This window comes from Vigna unguiculata, chromosome 4, assembly GCF_004118075.2.
Source record: "Vigna unguiculata cultivar IT97K-499-35 chromosome 4, ASM411807v1, whole genome shotgun sequence".
Taxonomy (NCBI): Eukaryota; Viridiplantae; Streptophyta; class Magnoliopsida; order Fabales; family Fabaceae; genus Vigna; species Vigna unguiculata.
The window spans coordinates 18,861,274-18,870,821 of record NC_040282.1 but is presented as its reverse complement, the minus strand read 5'-3'; positions in this window follow the sequence as shown (position 1 = coordinate 18,870,821).

The window sequence follows — 9,548 nt, the reverse complement described above, 5'->3', positions numbered from 1 at the left end:
ACATAGGTGTCGGTCAAGGGTGATATGTGTTAATATGCTAGTGGGACCGGCTAGGTGTGGTACACCAGTCCCCCAGCCTTTAAGTGTGATGAACAATGTTAAGGCTAAAGGTGAGAAAGGGTTTATGGCAGGTGAAGGGATGTCAGGGGTCAAATCAAAGGGGTTTTTTGCGCCATCATTTTTAACACTCATGTCTTTTGGAATGATTGTGTCGATTGGTATGGGTTGTTATTTTGGCGGGAAGGGGTTTTACCGTTTGGGATTCTGGCCTATAAATGTGGATTTTACAACGAGTAAGGGTTTGTTGGTTCATTCGCAAGAATTTCCAATTAGAGATCTTGTGTGCGTTTTCGTGTCCGACTTGTTCCTAATTCCAGCCGTCATCTTTCCAGAAAAAAGAAAAGATATGTCTAGTAGTGATAGCGTGTCGTTGTCTACATCTAGTAGTGAGAGTATAGAGTCTAGGAGGAGTAGAGGTAGACATGTTGAAGAGGAGAGCACCAGTTCTGGGGGTATGGTAGGCAGAATCACTATGGAGATGGTGACTGAGGTTCGAGAAGACCCTCCGGAGGAGTTAGCGGAGAGTAATTGGCTGGCCAAGGGCGGCTACGGGTGGATGGCTGCTGACGTTCGTAATCAGTCGTCCTTATTTCAGTGGTCTCGTATGTTGAACTCCTAGCTAAATTGTACACATGTTATCGCGAAAGGTGTAAGCGGGGGTATTGTTTCCTTGGAACGGGTGAGCGCCATCGACTGCATATGCCATGGGCAAGAAGGGGGAACCGAAAAGTTCTTCTATATGTACATGTGCCACTTCTCTCAACTACATGTGCGGTTGCCGCTGGACGACTTCACCATGGGTGTGTTGCATGCGCTGAACGTTGTACCTACACAGCTGCACCCCAATAGTTGGGCTTATATGCAAGCCTTCCACGTTTTGTGCCAATCCCTATATCTGCAGCCTTCTCCTTATGCATTTCTATACTTCTACGATACTAGGCCCCGCCAACCGACTACTTGGCTATCTCTGATAAGTCGTCCCAGCATCAACAGATTGGACACATTCTCTCAGTCCTTCAAGAATTTTAAGGACGGATACTTTAAAGTTGTGGTGAAGGAAGAGGGCGAGTCCCATTTCTTGAACGCAGATCGGAGTACGAAGTTCCTGTTTAGCTGGACGGGAACCCCCTATTGGTATAAGGATATGGGCACCAACGAGTTGTCACTGGGGATAAGGAGGTGGTCGAGACCTTGATGAAGTTTACTGATAAGTTGCCCACTAAGGGTCTAGTTAGAGTTTATAATTCGGTGCACCCAATTATTGATATTGAAGGTATCTGTTTATTACTTAAATTGTGTTAATGATTCTAAGTTGTTTTAACCGGGCTTTGATATGTTATTGTAGGGCACATGGCGCAATCGGGAAAGAAGAATTTGGCGCTCTTCCAGATGTTGAGGAAAGAAATGGCTGCTAAGGCCAAGGCAGCCGGGAAGACTGATGTTCCCAACCTGCAGGAATCGTTGGTCGAGGTACACGTGCACGACGGGACCAAGAGGAAGGTCGAGTTGCTGCCTCAACCTGGCAAGGGGAAGGGTGTGAAGAAGGTAAGTGCGACATTACTCGGGGTGGGGTCGGTTAGTGGGGCGGAATGGGTCAGCGGGGTGAAGGGACCGGAGTCCGACTTGATTGAGCTGCCGGAGATATCTGTCAGAAAGGATATTGCGATCAACCTCCCAGATACCATCATCAACTCTATTGATGGTATAGAGGCGGATCATATTGTGAGGACGATGGTCGAGTTTGGAAGTAAGGCGTTGATACTGAGCTGTCGTGTTGGCCCTCTGTATCGACGGGAAATAAAGGAGGGAGGTAGGGAAAAATTGGAGGAGTTACAGGGAAAGGTCGACAAGTTCGAGGAGAAGAGAGCCGCTTGGAAGAAGGAAAGGGAGAGTTGGGAGGAGGAGAGAAAAAGGCTGGGAACATGGAAGGGTGGGGAACTTAAACGAATTAACTACAAATTAAGGGTGTTTGACCCAGGTCGCGAATTAACCACGAATAAAGGATGTTCGACCCAGGCCACTTACTTGTGGTAAGGGTGGGGAACTTAAACAAATTAACCACGAATTAAGGGATGACCCAGGCCGCTTACTTGTGGTAAGGGTGGGGAACTTAAACGAATTAACCACGAATTAAGGGTGTTCGACCCAGGCCGCTTACTTGTGGTAAGGGTGGGGAACTTAAACAAATTAACCACGAATTAAGGGACGACCCAGGCCGCTTACTTGTGGTAAGGGTGGGGAACTTAAACGAATTAACCACGAATTAAGGGTGTTCGACCTAGGCCGCTTACTTGTGGTAAGGGTGGGGAACTTAAACGAATGATGAGAAGTTAAATAAAGAGTAGTCGTAAAGTTGGGAACCTTTTGTATTATTCATTGAATCTGGGGTGCCTCGTTAAAACCTCCCTAGCCAAAACCCTCCTTAGGGAAAAAAGACCAGGTGAGGAAAAAGAGTATATCCAGGGTTGCAAGTGTTTTTATGAGATACAATACATGTTTAACTAAAGTAAAACTTAAGGTGGGACACATTCCACGTATTGGGTATTTCTTCCCCAGATAAATGCTTCAGGCGATATGCTCCTCCTCCTGCGTCTTCATGTATGCGGTATGGGTCGTCCCAATTGGCGGAGAACTTGCCATCCTTCTTTCTTGCACTGCTGGCCATTCTCCATACTAAGTCTCCGCTTACGAATGATCGTGGACATAGGTTTGCGTTATACTTTTTGGCAGCTCTTTGTTTGGCGGCTAAGTTGCGTATCTGGGCTTTTTCTCTAAGTTCGGGTAGGAGGTCTAGATGAGTAGCCATGTTTTGATGGTTACGGGTTGGGTCGTATAGTTCTTGGCGCAAAGATGGTTTGCCAATTTCGACCGGTATCATGGCGTCTGCACCGTAAGTTCGTTTGTCGATGACTGAGGGGTGCACCGGTAAGCCCATAGCACTTCTACCAGTTCTTTGGGCAATCGGCCTTTAGCACTATCTAATCTTTTGCGGAGTTCTACTAGGATCACTTTGTTGGCCGCCTCTGCCTGTCCATTTGTTTGTGGGTGCTCTACGGAACTTGTTATGTGTTTGATGCCCAGACCGGTGTAGAACTTGGCTAGCTCCTAATCTTTAAATTGTCGGCCATTATCGGTGATGATGGTATGTGGAACACCATATCTGCATATAATATCTTTCCACACAAACTGCTGGACTTGCTGGGCTGTGATAGTGGTCAGTGGTTTGGCTTCTATCCATTTGGTGAAATAATCAACGGCTACTATCAGGAATTTCACCTGCCCCTTGCTGGGGGAGAAGGGGCCGAGGATATCCATTCCCCATTTAGCAAAGGGCCATGGGGATAGTATGGAATGGAGTTGTTCTTGTTTCTGGTGGATGAGGTTGCCATGTTTTTGGCATGGTTTGCACTTTCTGACGTAGTCCTGGTAGTCTGCTTCTATAGTCGGCCAGAAGTAACTGACTCAAAGGATTCTAGTGGCCATAGTGTGTGCATTGGAATGGTAGCCGCAAAGGCCTTCATGTAGCTCTTTAATGATATACTGCGTTTGTTCTGCAGTGACACATTTGAGAAACGGTTGGCTGTATCCATGTTTGTAGAGGTCATCGCCTATCATGGTATACCTGGCGGTCTTAGCCAGCCAAGTTTTGTCAGCATCTTGTGGGGGGTTGCTGGTTTGGAGATATTAGATATAGGGGGTGGTCCAATTGTGGGTTTGGGGAGGGGTGGTATTGTCAGGTGGGGAGTGGGTTAGGTTATGGCAGGTAATTGTAATGGAAGGTGTAGATAATGTTTACTGTAATAGAGATCGGTGGCGGCTCTGATGTATAATTTTCAAAAGATCATCGTTTTAGGAATACAAAAATGTATAAAAAAGTATATCAAAAAAACATTTTAAATTTCATTAAAAATATATAGTGATTTAAAACTACTGAAATTATTTTGACCAAAAAATAATGAAATTACACCTTAGAATATTAGAATATGAAAGTTTAAATTAAATAAAAGAAAATTGAGAGGAGACCGAAGATTCTGACATATTTTTAATTAAAGATTTGCATTAATTTGTCTCTTTTATATTTATTTATAGTAGTAAATAGATCGATAGAAATATAAATAGATTAAATACATAAATAAGATAAATAAATAAATTTTGTTATATAGAAGAAATATATAGAAAAATAAATGCCTGGACTAAACAAATATATATATATATATATATATATATATATATATATATATATATATAAATCTAATCTTATATAATTTTAAAGTGCAATATTTTAAATTTAATAATATATATATATATAAACAAATCTAATATTATATAATTTAGAAAGATTTAAGTGAATTTTATGTTATTTTACTCATTTAAGAAATAAATAATTTTCAAATTTTTAATGAAATATAAATTTAGTAAAATTTGATAGGATAAATACTTGTCAAAAGTTTAACATTTTAATCCCATTTCAAAGATTTTTTTTATAGGATTATATTTTAAATAGATACAAATGAAGTTGTAACATATTATTATTGTGCAAATGTAAAAAAAAATATGCGTAAGATATTGAATTCACAGAACTAATATTTTAAAACTTATTAAAAGGATGAAAATTTTAAATATTTTGTTTTTTTATAAAAAATAAATAATACATCACAGTTTCAAGGAATTCAAAGTTTTAAATAATATCGTACGATTTTCATCTAATAATTTGTTAGTCGCTTAAAAGAATTGACACAATAAAATCATAAGTGTATAAAAGTTTAAATTGAATGAATACAAAAAAAAAAGATTTTAATAAAAAAGACTTAAAAAAAAAAAGTCAAAGTTTGAGATGAAATCCATACAATCCAAATCCATATTGTTTTAAGTCAATTAAATAGATTTATACCAAATTCAAACTAATAGTATTTTTTTATATTTCAAACCTAATTCATTTAGTTGAATTTGGATCGAATAATTTTTTGGATTTTGAAAATCTAAATCTTAATTCACTTAATTGGATTTGGATAAGATTAGATATTTTTTATTTAAAAATATAAAATCAAAATTTTTAAATAAATAAAAAAATACGACAATATAAATATAAAAATAAATAAATAAATTTGATAAATAGAAAGACAGATGAGTGACTAGATATAAGGAAACTTTTATACCCTAGTTTTCAAAATTTTGCTTAAGTAATCTATTTTAAAAATAAGATATTATAAATTATTTATATATATCACTAGTGCAGTGAGGGCTTTTGGCCCCGGTTACTTTCGTGATTCTGCCTCGGTTTTAGAACCGAGGCATATTGGGGCGAGGCCAAAAGGCACCTCCTTTTGGCCTCGGTTATCACCCGAGGCCATAGCGTCTGTTTTCTGCCTCAGGTCTGAAAGAACCGAAGCCATAGCGTCTGTTTCGTCTTCGCAGTGGTGGCTATGGCTTCTGCTGCTGTTCTGGCTCATTCTCGCTCACTGTTGCAGTGGTGATGATGACGCGATGTTGTAGTGGTTTCTGCTGTTTCGCATGGATCTGTGTGGTGCGAAATTGCACGTCTGGTGAAGATGACTCGCGCTCCCATGGTGGTGTTGTGTGAGGATGCGCTGGTTTCATTGCAGGTGCTGATGGCAGGTCACGGTGATGCGAGGTGTTGCCATGGTTGTCACTGGTTCTGTTGTAGAGAACACAATGCATTGTGAGGTCCGTGAATGGTGCAGCTGCGGTGGTGGTGGTGGCAGCGAAGTTCGCGCAGAGTTTTCGAACTGACCCGCATCGGGAGGTGATTTGCAATCGGTGAACCTGGACAGCGCGACGAAGGCGACGACGCACGACTATTGATGGCAGATGCTGGTCGGCGACGGAGGTGGAGCGTGATGGTGGTGGTAGAGCGAAGAAATTCGCGCAGAGAGAAGAGAGTTTGGGAGACGATGAATAGTAGTTAGGGTTCGCGAATTGGGAATTTTAACAGACTTTATGGCCTCGGTTCAATTAATAACCGAGGCCAAAAGCCCCCTTTACTGCCTCGGTCCTTAAAGAACCGAGGCCAAAAGCCTGATGCTGACTTTATGGCCTCGGTTCAATTAATAACCGAGGCCAAAAGCGCCCTTTACTGCCTTGGTCTTTAAAGAACCGAGGCCAAAAGCCTGATGCTGGTGGCATTTTTGAAAATTTGAAAACTGGGCTGCCTTATATGTTTTGGTTCATTTGTAACCGAGGCCTAAAGCCCCCTTTATTGCCTCGGTCCTTAAAGACCCGAGGCCAAAAGCCTGACGAAATTGCAAAAATGCCACCGCCTCCTTATAGGCTTCGGTTCAGCTGTAACCGAGGCCTATAAGGCGAAGTAAAATGTCAAATCTGCACTAGTGTGTATATATATATATATATATATATATATATATATATGTTTCAGGTGTAGGGACCAAGCACCTACTAAGAACTACTTCAATTTTACTCCTTTTTTCTCTAAGTCTCCTCTCTTCGCAATCTGCAATAACTTTCTCACCAAGAAATCTTCCTCCTCGCTCGATCGGTTGAACAGACGATCGGGGTACTTGTCTAAAAGACTCCGATGCTTAAGGCAGTTGATGGACCGATCAGTGTATATGTATAACTGCAATAATAAATGCGAACTTAAGATCCAACTGACTGGTCTAATTTGGCCGATCGACTGATGGCCACTTGACTAGGTTGGTTATCTTTTGAGTTTAACGACCTTAAGTGAATCATTAATCTATATGGCCGATCGATCAATGGTACTTTGTAATTCATCTGTGAGGTCGTTCGACCGATAGTCCTGTTTTATATGCAAGCCCTCCCAACCTTGTTCGATGGACCGGAGGACTGTACGTTGCCGATGGTCCGATGGGGCATACAGTACAACAATAAATCTAAATATGTAATGGAAATAAATACAATGGATAGAGTAAAAGTTGTGATTTCTAATATTCGTAAGAGTTGAAGTTAAATTTTAAATATGATATTTCAAAGATTTGAAATCATAAAACACGATATTGTTATTTTTGGTTATTTTTGTCTATCCATTTTTGTATATTTTTAACTTCTTTCATTTATTTGAATAAGAGAATATGAATGAAATATATGAATTTGTGATATGAAAAGTATACTTCCTTGTAGAAGAAGAATTAAATTCCATCTAACAATTGAAAATAAATAAAATTTAATCTCAAATAATTTATTACATTAGAAAATAAAATCAAAGGCCATTTTTGTTTCGAAACTGCAAAATATTATAGCTACTAGCAAAACTAAAATAAATATAATTTTCTCTTGTATTAAGAATGTTTTTAATTAAAAAAATATATCTGCTTAATTTTTATGTCTTTTTATGTAACATTTTTATTTTTTTTAATAATGATGTAACCTTCTCAATTAAATATTTTTATCTTAGTAAATTTTTATACCAATTTTTCAACTTCTATATCCATTAATCTGTTGAAGTCAAAATGTAATACAAAATTATTCAACTCATATTAATTTTTATAAACACAACGAGTTAATATACTAAAAGAGAAATTTAAAAATTCTAATTCACCGAGTATCCAATCTAAAAACATATATTTCATATTAAAAAAATTATTGAATTATAAGATTCTATAATTATTGATTCTTCAAATGGTAATTGAGTCCATTTTATTAGTAAATTTATTAAAAAAAAGTTTAAATCACTAAAAGTGTTATGAGAGAATTATTTAACGTGACAAGAAGAGTTTCCACAATAGTTTATGCTAGAAATTAGACACATGTCTCCATATTGTCATGCAAAATAAATTTCAAGACAAGTTTTCTCTCCTTGTAAGTATATAAATATTCTCCTCTTGCATAAATTCAAGCTACCACATTGTAAAATCATTGACTATTCTATAGAAAAGGTAATGAAAATATTGTTGGTAAATATATTTATTATTCACCATTGTTCATGTAATTATAGTTCTCTCCAATATTATATTTGGAGGTATGTAGGAGAGGATCAAGATCATAACACATATTGTGATAGACATCATTTCAATCCACGTTATTATGATAATAAGAAGGCTAATATAGATATTAGCACACCCTAAACATTTCCATACTAGGCTTATCCTACCTTGTGCAAAGGTTTGTTAATTCAACTAAAAACCCAAAAACAAATGTATAAAGCGGACACTATTGGTTCAAGCTTAAAATAATGGATTGTAAGCTAAAGTATGGTTCAAATGTGAACTGTATTGTTCAGTTCGACTAAGATAGTCAAGTGAACTAGATATACTTGGATTAGAAAACTATTCGGTTAAATAAAGACACAATGATAACACCTTAAGAAAACTCAAAAAAGAAAACAATTAGAAAGTAGATCGAAATGAGGACTTATGCGGTTCTAAGACTTAAGCAATTGAAAACTTAAGCCGATTGGAATGAGAACTAAATAGAGATAAGTGAAGAAGGTTCTGAGATGAGTGAAACAAAGTTGTCACTTGAAGGTCACACTTAAAGATAAAACTAAAACCAAGAAAAGATATGCAGTCTCTCACAATTTTGCTAGAGTTTCATTACTATTCAAATTTTGTTTTACAAGAAAAGAAGGATGGAAAGCAAGAAACAAGAAATAATTAAAGGTAGAATATACTATCAACCAACATACATTTTTTATCCTTAAGAAGGAGGGGCAAACATATTTATGACAACATACCCCTCTCTTCTTATCTCTTTTAAGGGTTAGGATTTACAAAAAAAGAGCAATCAACCCCTTGCAATCCATTACCAACACCATCAATTGTTGGGAATCAAGCAAAAATATAATAATCTCTTCAATGTAAGCACACCCACAAATAAAAGTAGAATTATAACTATAAGTAGGAGAACATAAGAAAGTTAATGTGGTTTAACACCTCAATGACTACATCTACTGATGGAGCTTGGTGGAGACATGAAGCTCCAAGTGCAGAGGAAATGATGGAGGAAGCATGGAAGAATGGAAGCCAAGTTTGTAGGCTCTTGCTTGCAATGGATAAGTGAAAGGATGAATGATTTAGAGGTGGTTCTAGCCTAGGAAGGGGGCTAGAGGTAAAGAGAGTAAGCTCTCTAAAAGATGACTCTCAAGTGGCAATAGTGAGGAGTGTTCTCAACTCAAAGTGTCTATTGCACAAAAATTCAAGAGTGAGTACAATGCTGAAAAATTAAGGCTTTTATACTCAGCCATTACACATGAGGAATCTTGACCCTTGGATGAGAAGGAGAAAGCATCTTGGCCATTGATGCTAGCTTGGAGAAGAAGGCTTGATCTTGGCCATTGCATGATGCCTTGGAAAAGAAGGAAGCATTCCTAACCCTTGGATGCTTTGGATCCATGAGGTGTAGGAAGAAGTGTTGACTTCCACTTAGTCCACCTTGGCTCTTTTGATGGCCAAATCTCCTATTAGGCTTAGTCAAGCCCAATTTTATCAATTCAACTACTCATTGTTTGACTTATTATTCTAGAAAGCAAAGCCTAAACAATGGGCCAATAT